The 16589-nt window shown below is 36.2% G+C and overlaps 1 long non-coding RNA gene across 2 annotated transcripts in view; it reads right to left on the bottom strand.

The window, feature by feature from the left end:
- The window catches only part of LOC134762029 (uncharacterized), a 112929-nt gene that overhangs the window by 15835 nt on the left and 80505 nt on the right, over positions 1-16589 (bottom strand). Inside the window, exon 2 of one of the 2 annotated variants that reach the window (XR_010141475.1) lies at positions 2068-2215. The exons of the other annotated variant lie outside the window; for it this stretch is intronic. This is a non-coding gene — a long non-coding RNA (uncharacterized LOC134762029). The remainder of the gene's footprint in view (positions 1-2067; positions 2216-16589) is intronic. 2 annotated transcript variants of the gene reach the window in all.

The raw sequence follows: 16589 nt of genomic DNA, 5'->3' as shown, positions 1-16589 counted from the left end.
TATTGACTAACTGTACCCAACATGGTAAGTCAAAACTCAGTGGCAAACAGTAAGATCTCAGAGCTTTGCCTGTGTCCCTGACTTTCCATCTTTTTGGTTATTTTTCTCAATGGACATGTATGAAGTGTGCTCATCATTTTGTTTGCTGCAAACTTGATAGGGCTAGAAAAAATGCTGAGTGAAAACTGAATAGAAAAAAAATCATCTTCAGACCAGCCCGGTCAACACCACGAAACCCCGTCTCCACCAAAAACAAAAACCAGTCAGGCGTGGTGGCGCGCGCCTGCAATCCCAGGCACTCGGCAGGCCGAGGCAGGAGAATCACAGGAGCCTGAGGCAGGGAGGTTGCAGCGAGTCGAGATCACCGCAGTACAGTCCAGCTTCGGCAACAGAGGGAGACCGAAAAAAGGAGAGGGAGACCGAAGAAGAGAGGGAGAGGGAGGGGGAGGAGGAGGGAGAGGGAGACCCAACGTAATAGTTTTATAATAAAGAAGTGTGACTATAAAAAAAAAAAAAAGAAAAAGAAAAAAAATCATCTTCAATAGCAATTTTCACAAATATTTAGTATTTTAGGAAATTTTATTATACAATTACTAAGAGGATAGGTTCAACCTGAATGACAGAAAATTTGGAAAATATGTGATAGATGTTTCCAAAATCTGAACAGTTGTCATGTTTATAATGAATTAATCAGAGTGGTTCCAGAAAATAATACTAGAACAAAATATAGTCAACACTAGTTTATTAATAGGTAGAACTTCCCAGCAAGCAGTACTGTTTAAAAAATTAGTGGGTTGTCATCTGCAGAAGTTAGTTTATTCATTACTAGAAGCACTTGAACATCAGAATTGCTGGGCTCTTCTAAACAGAATCCTCAACGTAGGTGGTGGATGATGTAGACAGAATTGAAGCTGCTTTCTAATTCTGCAGTGCTATACATTGCAAATTACACCTCTAAAGGTCATACTTATTGTAACACTTTGGTTCACAATTGCAAATCATTTTTAAGATAAGGCAGAATGAATAAGTGTATGAATAAATAAAATTATAAAAAATAGTTATTTAAATATTTATGTTCAGAGTTTACATCATTACAATGTTATTTTCTGGACATTTACTTGTCATAAAATAATTATATGTCAAGAAGAAGTTAAATATTTGTGAGTAAAAAGTATAAACAAAAATAAGAAAAAAATATACTTGTATAGTTACTAAAACCATCTCCAATACTACTGGCATTTTCATTCTCTTGTTCAGTTTTACTCAAGTGCATAATTCCAGAAGGTACAGGTTTTTGTTTTGTTTTGTTTTATGGAATTTCATTCTTGTTGCCCAAGCTGGAGTGCAATGATGCAATCTTGGCTCACTGAAATCTCCATCTCCTGGGTTCAAGCGATTCACCTGCCTCAGCCTCCTGAGTAGCTGAGACTACAGGCACCCCACTACCACACCCGGCTAATTTTTTGTATTTTTGGTAGAAACGGGGTTTCACCATGTTAGCCAGGCTGGTCTCGAACTCCTGACCTCAGATGATCCACCCGCCTTGGCCTGACTGCAGATGATCCACCTGCCTCGGCCTTCCAAAGGAATGCACAGCTTTGAAGCATACTGAAACCTCAGCAGTATACTATGGCGGGAAAAAGGTGGAAGCTCAGCCAAGGTGGCCCTTGGACTAGCACATGCATGTCTTGGAGAGAAAAACTGTCAAACTGAACATTCTAAATGCATTGGGCACAATCTAAGTACAGCAATGTCTTATCCAGAGGTAATATCCTCATTTGGCAGCAGCATTCTCTGTCCAGGTCGTCAGTACCTTCACAGCTGCACCCCACCAGTCCTGGGCACATGGACAACAGATCAAGCTCCCCCATCATCACATAAGTTAGGCACCAAAGAGTTAGCAAGGGTATTCAGTTCCCACTCAATTGATTTGCATATCATGCAGGCTCTGGTTTCAGTACTAACTGAAGTACTAAGCAGAAAACCAAGACAGTGTTCAGAAAACTGGACCAAGCCAACAGAATAAAAGATATTCAACCTAGAAGCACTTTTCTGCCAAGGACTCACCTAAATATCCAAGAAACTCAACTATAGGATTCAATTTCTTTGTAAAAATCATCTGAAGTCTCAAGGTTGTCGAAAGCCCATCTATTTCCATTAGAATTGTCTCAGGAACTACACAGACTGCAAGGATATCAAGCAAAGGGCACAGTATCTGTGAAATGTAATGAGAAAAGTAATAGGCTCAGGGGGTAGTTCCCATCTCTAACTATCAAACATATAATGCATTATTTTTAATAATTTCTTGAGGCCAAATTCACAAAACACAAATTAACCATCTTAAATAAAAAATTCAGTGGCATTTTATACATTTACAATGTTGTGCAACTACCTCGAGTTCCAGAGCATTTCTATCATTCCAAAGTAAATTGTCTCAGCTATTGAGCAATTTGTCTCTATGCCCTGCAGACCCTGGAAACCATTAATTTGTGTCTCTTCCCTATAGAGTCATCTATTCTAGATGCTTCATATAAATGGAATTTTAGAATATATGACCTTTTGTCATATATTCTAGAATCCTAATTCTAGAATATTATAGAATATACAACAGAAGATGATCTGTCTTCTCTCATTTAACATAACACTACATTGTAGTATATATCACTACTTCACTCCTTTTTATGACTGAACAATATTCCATACACACACACACACACACACATACATATCACATCTTTGCCCATTTATACATTGAAGGATATTTAGTCACTTCTATATCTTGGTTATTGTCAATCGTGCTGCTGTGCACATGTGTATGCATGTACATGTTTGAGTATTTGTTTTCAGTTCTCTTGAGTATTGAGATAACTCTATGTTTGATTTTCTGAGAAACTACCAATCTGTTTTCTGTAGCAGCTGAACCATCTTACATTCCCTTTGGTAATATATGAGAGTTCCAATTTCTCCACATCCTCACCAACACTCATTATTTTCTGTTTTTTTAATGATACCCATTCTATTATAAAAATAGTGAGTGTAAAGTGGATCTCACTGTGGTTTTAATTTGTACTTTCCTAGTGACTAATGATGTTGAGCATTTTTTCATGTTCTTAGTAGTTATTTGTATGTTTTCTTTGGAGAAATGTTTATTCAAGTCTTTCTCCTATTTTTAATTGGATTGTTTGTTTTCTTGTAATTTATATTCAAGAAAAGTCCACCAGATGAAAATAAAAATGTTATTTTGTTAAATGTTTCAAAGAGATTAATTTTGTAGATGGTACAACCATCTGATTTCTTCACTTTTTGTAAACCCTTTAAGATTACTTTCAAATATGATTTTAAGAAAAAAATAAACTTGTTAATTTTGGAAGTTGTAAAGTAGATATAGTTAAAACTGACTTGCATAACACTAAAGAAAACCTTTTAATTCCCTAAGCCAGTAGTGGGGGTAAACTGAGAACCAACCTAATTTTCACCACAGGGCCCTCTGGAAATAGAGGAATTAAAATGATGACTGTTTGAAAGAGAAGAGGCAGATTCCTAGAACGTCACTCCTACTGCATTCCTTACCTCCACTCCATACCCCTTCCTTCTTCACTCAGGTAGGACTCTCTCTGGAATGCATGACAACATGCACAGTTAAGAGCTTGGATGTGAACCTGGAAATGGGCTTAGGTGACCTTATGAACACTGAATGCTGATTGCAGACACTCTCAACCTTCTTCCTCTAGTTGACTTCTATGGCTGTGCCAGCCAGTCCTAGACCCTTCTAGAAGAAAACCAGATGATACATTTCTGAGGTATTTTATTACTTCAAAAGAAAAAAGCTAAGGCTAATAACATCATGTTTCTTTTTTTAAAAAAGCTCATGTATATCACTGTCCAGGAAAACTCCAAATCAATCAGCCTCTTCATCTGCTAAGAAAAAAAAAATGTTCCAAACAAATGAAGATTAATATTCAGAAACACAAGACATTATATGACTGAAGCAAGAAGAAACATTATGTAGAAAGAAATAGAAAACTAAAAACAACAACTGGAAATTAAATACATATTAGCAGAGTCTTAAAACCACATAGAAGTCTAGACAACAACATTGAAAAGAAAAAAAGAAAAAATTTTCAGACTTAGAAGAACAAGGCAAAGATAGGGGGAATAAAAATTAAAAAAAAAGTAGAACAGTTCAATGCCCAAAATTATACAGTTCCTGAAAGAAAAAATAGAGAATACGAGAATAAAGAGAAATTAAAATTCATTTGAAATAATTAGAGAAAATTTCTAAAAATAATTTGACAGACTGAAAGAGTTGAGTGCCCAGGAAAATAAATGAAATTAGACCAACACCAAGGAATAAAATTTCAGAACACAGTAGACAAAGAGAATATTCTGAAAGCTCCCAAAAAGAATAAAACATAAATCAGCATGGCTTCAGACATCTTAACAGAAGTACTAGAAACAACAACTACGCCTTCAGAATTGCAAAGGAAAATTATTTCCAATTCAGATTTTTACTCCCAGCCAAACCGTCACTTGAGTATCAGAGTAGAATACAGTGTTCTCTAATATTGACAGTCTTTCTAACAATTCTTCCACTAGCAACAGAATATACTCGTCCAAAACAAAAAATAAATTTAAATAAATTTAAAATAGAGAGATATGAAATACAGATACAAGACACAGAGCAGACTTGGAGGAAGATAAAGGGAAGATCCAAAATTGGAGAGGTTGTAGCAGTGTGACTCAAGAAACAGACATATTGAGGGCTGCCATTACTAAGAGTTTCATTGGTATGATACTGCCATTAGAATCTGATAGTGAAATGTCTAGCTGAGACTGATCCAGCTCCGTATCTCTTCTGAATCTGTGTTAATCCTGTACTGATGAATTTATTGTTGTTGTCTCTATGCCTTCCTACCTGGATTAGCTGAGAACACACATTCTCCTTCATACCGTTCCAGAAGTGTTTTGCTATAACCTACGTCTGAGAGGTAGAGGTATAAAGGACAGAATAAGCTCAGCGGGCAAAAGTAGACACCATATATTAATAGAATACCAGTACTTGGTCCAGCACTAAAAGCCATAACCCTGGTAAACTCTGCCCATGCCTCAACGCAAGATTCACACATAACCTTGCTCATTACACAGGGGCTCTTACATCTTTAAAGATACCTAAACCAAATTATTAGAAACTGTTTTTCTGGAAGCCTTCATCTAACAATGTAAGTATTGCCTTTCCTTTATATAGCTAGGGTGTGCTGGCTACTAGTTTTCTTAAAAAGTGAAACACATATCATTCAGGCCTATAAACACAGATGATAAATTTTTAAAGAAAAAGGAGGGGATGGGCAGCATATAACGCAAGGAAATGGTTTTCTTGAGATTGGAAGAAGCACATGATTATGGAAAAGCAAAGAGATTTCTAAAGTACTTGTAATATTCTAATTCTTAATCTGAAAGGTGCACATGGAGGTTTGTTTTACAATCTTCTTTAAGTTCTATGTATATATGAGCTGCTTTTCTGTATTATGATACATTTCTCAATTTTTTTTTTAAATGCAGCTCAACTAAGATGGTTAAAAGTCCAGACCTCCTAAACACAGCAGGCTGGGAAACTTTCCACAGTCCAAAATGATTAGTTTCCAAGAATGGCAGCTCCCACAAAAACTAGTTACTTCTCATATTCAAATTTTATTACTATAGTAATTAAATCATGCAACTTTTGTTCTGTTAAAATATTGACCAATCTCTCTTTTAGTGACCAGCTGCATTGATAGCCCACTAATATGTAATATGGAAAGTTCCAATTTGGTAACTAAAATTGAAAGTATAAGTAGCATCTCTTCCTTTTGATTTAATTGCATGGAATATGGAGGAAAATTAAATTTGGGAGAACAAAGCAATTATCATTTGTGGTTTATGTGTTAAAATCAGCCCTGTAGTTATAGATGGGATTAAGTAATTATAGGTTGGAAAGACAGCTGCAAAGGTGTTTTAAATATATCATAATTCAAGAATTCTTATATTGTAATTGAATGTTTGGTATAATAATCTGAAATTATTTTTATGTCTGGGTAATGAAAATGCAATAAAAAGTTTAATTAGAAAAAATGCAGTGGATAAGAAGATAATGGAAACAAACTTTGAGAGAATATAATCATGCCTTATATCATGAATGTATATTTAAGACACCGTCAAGTGCAATAACTAAGTTAAAGATAATCAAGGAACATTGTTACAGAAATATATTAATACGACGGTGATTTCTTTTTAATTATTTTTAAACATTATATTCAAGGATCTTAATGCATTTTATATTACCAATTAACTCTGTAATAAGGCAAGTATTTCCCTTCATTTCTATTATGATCTTGCTAAACTGAGTCAAAGAGGAGAAAATTGTCTACCTATTTCAGAGTAGTAGTAACTACACTAGACCTGTAACATGAAGTATATACTCTGGGAGCCCCAGTGAGTCCCCAAAATACGAAATGCGATAATACATTTAAAAACAGAAGATTATATTAGGATGCTATTAAGCATCCCTCAGGGGAGGTTCAATTAACTATCTAAGTGACTCTGTCCTGCATAGTCAACATCACTGGCACATTCCAATTCATGACTATGCAAAATTACAAATCACATCATGCCACACTCACTTTTCAAAAATTAAAAATTTATCACTTCAAATACCAAGAATATATTACATTCTTTTCAAGTGCAATTTTAATTTTAAAATAGTTTCCAAACTAGTCCTACTGTGGATATGCCTCAGGAATATTAATTGCATTAGAGTCAATGACTAATCTTTATTGAAAGCCTACTACAGTCAGGAATTCTACTTGGATCTTTATGTGTTACCTTTGCTTAATTCTCAAAATAATTCAGTAGGTTAGGCATTTGTGTTGTCCCTATTTCCAGCAGGTCGTGACTCTAAGTAACTAGTCCAAGTCAACACAGTGAGTGAGTGAAAGATGAGGCAGTCAATGGCTTGAAGCGGGGGGAATATATTTTTGCATTCCAAAAGCATGCTTTTCATTTTAACTGTTAAGTGCTGGAAGACTCAGATTATAGATTTTATATCATAAGTCAAACCATGAGGGGAATGCACAGAGAAATAAAAGCATGTTCTCCCCCATGGAGAGGATATGACATTATCTGGCCTGTGGAAGGAATATAGAGGAATCTCAGACTGGAGAAAACCAAGTTAAAGGCTACTATAGGACTCTTTCCTCTTCCCAATCCCAGCCTTTACTTTGAACTAAGTTCTAGGGAAAATTAAATTAACAAAAACCTAAGATAGGGTTAAAGGAAATGAAAGAACAGAGGTGTTTGTGCCTTAGTCTCCAGGTGGTAGCCTCTGGCTGAAAGGCTTTAGATACTGGTCCAAGTATTAAAATAACAATGGCTGAGTTAAGTGAGTAGTCACAAAGGTAGGCTCCGAATTCCTAGAGCCCTATGCACCCTGTGAGTAAGCATTTGAAAGTTTCAGATGCATGGCCCTGGGGGACATGGACTTGACTGAGACCCCCATTCAACTGAAAGAGGCTTCAAGAACACAGCCAAGGAGTCCAACCAGCACACACAGCCCACCTCATACAAGATGGAGGACGCGCCGCAATATGGAAACATCAGAGGCTTGTGGCAAGAGCAGAAGTGAAAACCCGAGACCTGGACATAGAGCAGAACTGTCTCCCAGAATAACACTCTCGTCTCTTCCCTTCCACAGATAACCACGAGGAAATATAAATTAAGAGAGGATGATAGTGAAGAATCCTCATTTTACTATCTACTCATAGGGATACATATTATAATAGGAGGTGGCTGAACGACTATCATCAAGATTATATTTTGCTACAATACGATGGAATGAATAAGATCTAGTATTTGATAGCACAACAATAACTTATTATACGTTGGAATGTTTATAACACAAAGAAAGGATAAACGCTTGAGGTAATGGATACCTCAGATATGATTATTATACATTGTATGCCTGTATCAAAATATCTCATATATCCTGTAAATATATACACCCACTATTGTACCCCTAAAAATTAAAACATTAAAATAAATTTTTAAAGATTATATTTTTCTGTTTCAGACTGGAAATGAGTTTCTCTAATAAGAAACTTCTGGCCGGGCGCGGTGGCTCAAGCCTGTAATCCCAGCACTTTGAGAGGCCGAGGCAGGTGGATCACTTGAGGTTGGGAGTTCGAGACCATCCTGGCTAACATGGTGAAACCCCGTCTCTACTAAAAACACAAAAAATTTTAGCTGTGCATGGTGGCGGGCGCCTGTAGTCCAAGCTACTCCGGAGGCTGAGGCAGGAGAATGGCGTGAACCCGGGAGGCGGAGCTTGCAGTGAGCCGAGATGGCACCACTGCACTCCAGCCTGGGCCACAGAGCAAGACTCCATCTCAAAATAAAAGAAAAGAAACTTCTGTGGCCTGAAACAATGTATACTCATTTTAAAAATGGCCCCTCTAGGTTTGCCTGTTGCCCTCATATCAATATTCTTACTATTTTCTCTTATATTTTCCCAATTTCATGGTCATATTTACAACAATAGATCTTCTGACTCCCGCTGTTATTCTGTTTCCCACATTCTCTCTCTCACTCACCCATAGCTTAGCATTTACAAGTATAGAAGAACACTTATTTGCTATTCTCTCCAGGTTACTCTCGTAGACAATCTGGGCACATTCTTCTTTTAAAATGAGTTTGTTGAATGATAGGCATCTTTTTTCTTCTAGTTTTAAAAAAGTATAAAAGAATAATCCCCAAAAAGAGTTTCCCGTGAAAAGAGAATCGGAAACTATTTATGGAGTAGATACGGATCTATAAACAGTGATCTCTAAAACCTCTTTTTTTAATTTTAATCCCCCCTCTATTCCAGAATGTGTTTCATTAATCTCCCAGCATACTGTCTGAGATCTGTAATTTTTTTTTATTTTACTTTAAGTTCTGGGATGCATGTGCAGAACGTACAGGTTTGTTACATAGGTATAGATATGTGCCGTGGTGGTTTGCTGCACCCATCAACCCACCATCTAGGTTTTAAGCCCCCCATTCATTCAGTGTTTGTCCTAATGCTCTCCTCCAACCTTGCCCCTCAATCTCACGACAGGCCCCAGTGTGTGATGTTCCCCTCCCTGTGTCCATGTGTTCTCATTGTTCAACTCCCACTTGTGAGTGAGAACATACAGTGTTTGGTTTTCTGTTCCTGTGTTAGCTTGCTGAGAGTGATGGCTTCCAGCTTGATCCATGGCCCTGCAAAGGACATGAACTCATTCTTTTTTATGGCTGCATAGTATTCCATTGTGTATATGTGCCACATTTTCTTTATCCAGTCTATCATTGATGGACATTTGGGTTGGTTCCAAGTCTTTGCTATTGTAAATAGTGCTGCAATAAACATACCTGTGTATGTGTCTTTATAGTAGAATAATTTATAATCCCTTGGGTATATACCCAGAAATGGGGTGTAGGATCAAATGGTATTTTTGGTTCTAGATCTTTGAGGAATCATCACACTGTCTTATACAATGGTTGAACTAATTCACACTACTACCAATAGTGTAAAAGTGTTCTAATAAAACCTGTCTCTCAAGTTTGGGTATAGGGTCCAGGGCTGAAACAGGCTTGATAAAGGAGCTTTTGCCAAGATAGGAATGCACAGGACTCATCTTACCATCTCAGCGTACAAGAACAAACCACAGTTGGTCATCTCCAGGAGGGTGTGGGCTTGTGCAAAATTAAATCACACAAACACTGCCTGATTTGATTAAGAAGGATTTAAAGCAGGAAGACTAAAAACAAAACAAAACAAAAAAATGGAAAAAGAGGAAGTCCAATACTGTACAGAATATCAGGTGTGTCACAGTGAAGAACAAACAAGTCATGAACATTGCCTACTAATCAAAAGAAGAAATATATGGGAAGGAATATGGCACTCATACCTGGCCCAGGGCCTCAGCTCTAGTGACTAATGCAGAGACTGTGGATATTAAAAGAAGTAAACCTGCGTTTTTATCCTGTACATCACATAGGACTTATCAAAATATCTCATGTACCCCATAAATATATACACCTACTATGTATCCCTAAAAATTACGCTTGTACTTTAAAATTCTCCTATTTTAAAAGGGAAATGTGGGGGCCTGTGCTCAGATTGTCCACAACAGTAAACTGGAGGGATTAGCAAATAGATATTCTCCTATGCTTATAAACGCTAATTTATGGTGGGTAAGAGAAAGAATGTGGGAAACAAAATAACAGGTAGGCTGGTTAATTTTATGTGTCAACTTGACTGGGCCATGAGATGCCCAGATATCTGGATAAACATTATTTCTGGGCATGTCTCTGAGGGTGTTTCTGGAAGAAATTAGCAGTTGAATTGGTGGACTGAATAAAGCAGATGGCCCTCGCCAATGTGGGTGGGCATTATCCAACCTGTTGAGGACTCAAGTAGAATAAAAGGGCTGAGGATGGTTAAATTAACTCTGCCTGACTACTTGAGCTGAAACATCAGTGTTCTTCTGCCGTTGGACTTGAACTGGGACTTACGCCATCAGTGCTTCTGAGTTCTTTGGCCTCTAGAGACTGGAATTATACCAGCTTTCCTGCGTCTCCAGCTTGCAGACAGAAGATCCTGGGACATCTCAGCCTCCATAATCACATAAGCCAATTCCCTATAAAAACCTCATTTAAAATAGAGATAGAAATGATAGTGATAGAGAGAGAGATGGAGATAGGGATATCTCCTATTGGTTCTGTTTCTCTGGAGAATCCTGACTAATACGCACTGAAACCATGATGGTAGATGATAGATACCATCAGCAAACAGTAGAGTAGTTTGGAAGACTTTCCAAAGGCAATAGAGAGTAATGGGGCTGGCATAAAGGGAATCAAATGGGATCCCAGGCGTAATGTTCTTTGGAAAGTGGAAGGGAGAGCTAAGGCCACATGTGAGCAAAGAAGAATGAAAAACCCAAGTCAACACTCCGAAAGATGATCTTAAGAGTGGATAGAATAGAATTTTAGAAACAGAGTTATGACTAGACAGAGCTAACAATATCTAGACACAGTTTTTATTTATCATATATCCCAGAGTCTTGTAGAAATAATTTTCTAATCGTAAGCAGGAAATCGCCCCACAGCTTGTTTTCTTTGGGGAAATAGGTTGAATTTCCTAGGAAGGAGATGACATGGAAAATAAAAAGAAATTACCAGAAAGGCCAGTTTCAAAATATTTTGCCATCTTACCTAATAATCCTGAACCTAATTTATCTTGTGGGAAATAATTTCATAATTAAATAGAAAATATAAAATTTTAAGATATATGTGGACTAGATGATAATATTTTATGTTTCTGAGTATCATTAGCTTTTACTAAATGCTTTTTTACATGCATCATCTCACTTTCACCAATGATCTACAAATTAAATAAGACACATATGGATTTATCAATCCATAATCCATTTTATGGATAAGAAAGTTGTGATTTCAGGCAGTTTAAGTAGTTAGCCCAAGGTTTCAAAACTAATAACAGAGCTAAGACAAAACACCTTTTCAGTATGCTTTAAGTTGAGTGTTTTTCACACAATATCTCACTGACTTACTAAAATGTGCGTGGCTAGAGGTGGACCAGGACTATGCTAGGGGCAGGGGTTTATCTAGGCAGAGAATTTGATTTCTGAGAGTATTTCAGAACAGAGCAATACCACTTGAAGGTAAACTCAAGAAACTCAAGGAATAACACCAACATATTGATTTATTTAACTATGGGTCTAAATATTTTCTTGGATATATTTGGATTACTACCCACAGAAAATAAATCTAAGGAGACTTCCAAGATGAAGGCAAAGCTCTAAACAAAGTTAGTTCTATCACTTTATGATTAACTTGGGTCTACCTTGAGAGTGTACTATTCTTGTGGACATCAGCTAACTTCAGCTCAAACAGCCTTAGTTTCAGTTGGCCAAAGCCACTATTTAGTTTATTTTGGAGCTATCCAAAGTGCTCATCTCGAACTGTAGCTATCACCTTATCAAGCCCACCTAGCAACTTTTCTGGTCCTATCTGTTACATTGATGAAAATGACTGTGATTTTCTTTTTTATTTAACCACAATCTATAGTAAGTAACACACATACACACGTAACTGAAAAACAAAAACCCTATGATATTTTCTATTCTATTTTACTTTACTGTGAAGAAAAGACTGTTTATAACCCATTAAATTGGTTTCATGACTCACAAATGGATTCTGACTCACAGAGTAGAAAAGAAAACTGAAAAGGACTATTTATATATTTATTTTTGAGACAAGGTCTTGCACTGTCACACAGGCTGGAGTACAGTGACATGATTACAGCTAACTGCAGCCTCAACCTCCTGGGCTCAAGTGATCTTCCCACCTCAGCCTCCCAAGTAGCTAAGACTACAGGCATGTGCCACCATGCTCAGCTACTTATTTTATTTTATTTTATTTTTTCACAGAAATGAGTTCTCACTATGTTGCCCAGCCTGGTCCTGAACCCCGGGGGCTCAAGCCATCCTGACTCCTCGGCCTCCCAAAGTGCTGGGATTACAGTTGTGAGCCACCACACTCAGCCTGAAAAGGACTATTAATGACCATACTCATTGGATATACCTCTTTGTCCCATGTCTTATTCACCACATCTGCCTTTGTCCTCTTGCCTTGAATGTGTGTTCAGTCCTGTCACTTTACTGCATTTTCAAAATGACATCAGGTAAGTTCCTAAAGAAACTATGGTCAATTTGATTTGGTCTCTAATATACATCCTCCACTAACCCAAGACCATGTCCCTTCACTCAAATATAATAAAGCTAGAGAGATCATGGGGTGGGGGAAATAATTGAAATCTGAATTGAGGGTGCTCTTTCCAAAAAGGATCTACCAAAGAAAGACCAAAGACACCAAACACAGGCAGCCATTCATATCGTTTTTCTGTTTTTCACCCCATGTGCTTTTCTTTCATTTTTAGCAACTCAAGGGCAAATGTAAACCACTCTATTGCTCATGACCACCTTTCATCCACATCAAAGTTTGCAAGTAACACTTTCTTTAAAGTCGTACAATCACTGTAAGGTCTGAATTATTCTCTTCACTTCTGTAGATGTGAAAACTTAGCTTCCAGGAGGTGAAATAGCTTTCCCATGATAAAATAGGTAGGAAGTGATGGACATTGTAAGCTTAGTATATTAATTAGACAAACAAGAATTGTTTGGAAGTGCATTACGTAATGCACAGTTTAAGAACATGAACAGTTTAGATACATTATAAACTAGCATGTATTAAGTAAGTAAAAAACAATGAAGCATCCATCATTACTTTGAAAAGCTATTAGACCCTTAATCCTTGTGCTATTGCACAATTTAATCACTGAGTGACATTATTTTAACAACCCTGGCTACAAGATAAACAATCTTAAGTAATCTTCTAATGAGAAAATAAAGCATGGATCTGTTTCAACTATAGTACAAGAATCTGGAGTAACTACCATTTACTCTGAGTGGAGCAGTGATCATCTTAAACTCAGTCTTAATCAGAGGAAATGATGAGGGAAAAAATACCGAGTTTTACTCCTGTCCCTTGTTTTTTAGGAAAGCTTTTAGAAATTCCAATAAATATTTGAACCATTAGAAACATGGGCAGGAGCAACATTAAGAAATAGAAACGGATCCAAGGTGTTTTGAGAAATATTAAGACATAAGAGAATATGAAGGCAAGAAGACAGAGAGCTATAGTTTTTGAGTCTGTAAATGAGATAATATATTTTTCAATTAGTCAAATAATAATATATAAAAGTAAACAATAATTATGGGGGTAATTATTCCAAGATAATGCATTCAACCATTTTTTCACAGGGAAGGAGTTTTTAGAGGTAGGGATATCTGAGAAGATCTGAAGAGTCACTGGAGTGAAAAATGAAGGGCTGGAACACAAGAACGATGAGGAAAGGGTAATAGTTACAGCCATTTGAGCAAATGAAAAGAAAGCAAATGGTGACTGAGAAAGTCTTCAAATCAGTTCACGCGTATTGTAAGAAAGAGTCCAACATTGTTACATTCCCACTTTTTAAAATGCTTTAATTGCCTTAAAATCATTTGTATTACACATATATAAATAAAGCTAAAGTGAGGCAGTCATTTAAGTATTAGCACAGGCCATATCGAAGGGAAATGACTATTCCTAAAATTCTCAATTAGGCTACAAACGCAAGATGAGCTGAAGGGAAATATGTGATTTCCATTCTGCAGTGTGTATATATGAGGTTTTATTCTCATGACAAGAAACAAACTATGCAAATCTCTTTAATTTCTAGCATTTCAGCTTTCTAGAATTATTTTCCTGCCTAATTGAAATTTGCCACACTATTGTGATGACAAAGTATAATTTTACACTTTTTATGTAGTTTGTGACTTTAGCAACAATATATTTCATAACTGATAGAGACCTAACATGAGTATAATATCCTCAAGAAAATACAATTTCATCTGCCTTTCAGAAATGTATTGTTCTAGAGCCTCCAGAGGACTAAGAGCTGTGCCCTGGATGATGCCCCCATAGAAAAATTCAATTACCTATTTTTCTATATTCCTTTGACTAAAAAAGAAACACTCAAAAATCAACCCACAAAAGTACATGGAGGTCAAAGAAAGAAATTATATGGAGACTACAGAGGAATCTACCAACTGAAACAATGTTAATTGAAGAAATTATGTAAATGATTCATTTTTCAAATTCTCTACCATCATTTTCATTAAAAAAATGATAATAGTATGATAATAGTGGCAAATTGGTTTTATGATCCATATCATCTAATAAATTTTCTATTTCATGTGTTCTCTAATTCTGCTTCAAAGGAACATCTGTGTTCTACCCATTGAACTGAGACAATCTGCCAAAAAAATGACAGCACCTCTCAACTAGTAATAAAAAAAAAAAATTTCAGATTTTTTCTCATAAAACGTCCTCAACTGTTGATAATGTATGTACACTAGACTCTAGTAAAAACGATTATACATTTTGTTAATTTAGTATAATTTAGAAATTATACATTTAGTTATTTTGAATTAATTGTGTCAATATTTCATTTTCCCTTCCCCAGCACATCCGGGTCTAGGTGATGTGAACTGCAGAGCAGGACTTAGAATCCAGGAATTTGGCTCTTTCCCTAGCATCTTGCCTTCCAGATCTAAATGCTTTAGTAAAATTTTTGAAATACCAAAAGGAAAATATTTCACAATATTTCTAAGATTCTTGATGAAAAAGTACATAGATCTAATCAGACATTTGATTGAATAATGCTTTTATTTTACAATCCAAAACATTGAAAGTCTCCGGGTGCTATTCCTTTTTAAAATTTTGCAATTATCACACAAAATTAAGTATAAGAGGAGTGAAGCAGAGAATAGAGATTTACCCCAATAAGAGTATTCATTGAAGTCCTTATTTGAACAGGTTCACTAAAAGGTGAATATTAAGACAGGAAACTAGAAGATAAATAATACAGCAAGAGAAATCCAGACACCTAAGCATTCATAATAAATTTTATCTCTATAGATTTATAATTCTTAAGTAGGAAAATTTCTCTGCCCATTTTTTACCTCAACTTTTCAATGTAGAATTTCATCATATGTGGTTCCTTAGTCAATAATTTCCAATAGCTTTCATGTGAAGACACAAAAGTGGCCAGGCATGGTGATGGGCACCTTCAATCCCAGCTACTCAGGAGGCTGAGGTAAAAGAATCATTTGAGCCCAGGAGTTCAAGGCCTGCCTGGGTAACCTCGAGAGACCCCTGTCTTTGGAAAAATGGTTTTAAAAATGATAATATTTGGAATATGTTACAAGGCAGCATGGGCAAGACTCATCCAGGGACTGCGGATGCCTTAGTCTATGTGCAGAGGGGCTGAGGGGATTGATAATATCATGGCCCACATACCACCTGGTAAGTCCTGACACTCAGTTGGGAAGCTTCCCACTTCTTAGACTATCTTAGTAAAGAGAATCATTTTCTTATTGAGACTAATGATTGCCGGAAATAACTGTATTTATCTGTCATGTATCTTACATGCATGATCTCAACTCACCCTTTAACCAAACGTATGAGATAGGATCTATTATTAAACCAATTTTTTGGCTGGCAAAATGACAAATCTGGAATTCAACCATTAGGTTTCTAACAATGTAGTTGCCAAAACACTTTGTGTTTCCATGTCTCTTTTGAGTCAGAAACCTAAATTAGTATTTCAAAATAATATGAAGCATTTAAGGTCAGCAAGTAATCTGATGGTAAAGCTAATATTCTAAACCCTGGGAAATATATTACACCAGTGAAAATCCATAGGCACAACAAAAGCCAATGAAAATCTATGGATAGTTTATCAGAGAAAGAAAATGTAGTGAATATTTCTCATTTCAAATTTTCTGACACTAGAATCATTACTTAAAAGTCTTTCTAGCAAAAGGGCTCTTACATAGCAGACATGTTTTATTGGCATAGTTATCTAACTAAATATCTAGTTACAGCAACTTAAATAGAAAAGAACATAAACATCC

Source organism: Pongo abelii, chromosome 8 (genome assembly GCF_028885655.2).
Source record: "Pongo abelii isolate AG06213 chromosome 8, NHGRI_mPonAbe1-v2.0_pri, whole genome shotgun sequence".
Taxonomy (NCBI): domain Eukaryota; kingdom Metazoa; phylum Chordata; class Mammalia; order Primates; family Hominidae; genus Pongo; species Pongo abelii.
Note: the sequence above shows the minus strand (reverse complement) of the source record. Positions and strands in the feature narration are given on the sequence as shown.